This window comes from Galeopterus variegatus, unplaced genomic scaffold, assembly GCF_000696425.1.
Source record: "Galeopterus variegatus unplaced genomic scaffold, G_variegatus-3.0.2 Scaffold246, whole genome shotgun sequence".
Taxonomy (NCBI): Eukaryota; Metazoa; Chordata; class Mammalia; order Dermoptera; family Cynocephalidae; genus Galeopterus; species Galeopterus variegatus.
The window spans coordinates 151474-152764 of record NW_007726357.1 but is presented as its reverse complement, the minus strand read 5'-3'; positions in this window follow the sequence as shown (position 1 = coordinate 152764).

The window sequence follows — 1291 nt, the reverse complement described above, 5'->3', positions numbered from 1 at the left end:
GCGGGAGCGCCGCCGCGCTTCCCAAGCAGCACACTGTAGCAGTGCGCCACTGGGCCGGCCCGAAAATACGTGTTTTAAATTAAATATTGTTTGGCAGAAAGGAGAAAAATAGCAAAACACTAAACATAAAAAATATCACCAGAAGAATGATCTTGAAAAGAAACAACAAACAAATGAGTAAAAAAATACTAACTCCTATTGAAAAAGCTTACCACTCACCCCTGAGGGGTATCTCACTGACTTTTAAGTGGTGATTGATTGCACTAAATGGAAAATCCAGAAATCAACCCAGGTATCCACAGACAGTTGATCTTTGACAAAGGCATCAAGAACATACATTGGGGAAAGGACAGCTTCTTCAGTAAATAGTGCTGGGAAAACTGGATATCATGTGTATAATAATGAAGCTAGATTCATATCTCTCACCATATACCACAATCAACTCAAAATAGATTAATGACTTAAGTATGAGACCTGAAACCATAAAACTCCAAGAAGAAAACGTAAGGGAAACACTTCAGGATGTAAGACTGGGCAAAGACTTTATGACTCAGACCCCAAAGCANCACAATTTTTGGTCCTTTACTATTTATGTCATTTCAATGTAGATGCCATATTCATTTGCAGCAAACCTTTATTTTCTGCTGTCTCTGCTCATAATTTTCAAGAAAACAAAGTGAAGAGCCCATAGTTTCCTTCTGGTGGTTTCGAACTAGAATTGTAACATTAACTGAAATTTGTATTTTAATATGATTTAGTGAAAAAAGAAAGTGAAATAGCTGAAGGATTTACTCTGAGGATTAAAAGCTATGAAACTTCATGAAAGGGATAGATGTGTTTTTTGTTTTGTTTTTCTGCAGTATTTTACTTACATAAAACCATCAAAGTCAAGAACCTGGTTGCCATGTAAATACTGTAATGTTTGTATTCTTTTAGATTAAATCCAGCTATTGCCCAGAAGAAATATAATTATCTCAGTATACTTGTAGCATCTTAAAATTCTTTGAAAAACTACAGTAAATACATTGCTTAACATATCTAGGCAAATGCCTTTTACATAATGTAAAATTTTATAGTTGAAGTTCATCTTAATGTTTTTAAATAAAAGAATACAAAATGGAGAATTCTGTGGGCTTATGTGGGTAAATCTTTTGGTTAAGGGTAAAATTACTATTCTTGAAAATACGTGTTTTATTTTTATTTTTATTTATTTATTTATTTATTTTTCCCATTTTGTCTTTTTTTCGTGACCGGCAACGGATCGCAACCCTCAGTGTCGCGCCCGTACCGG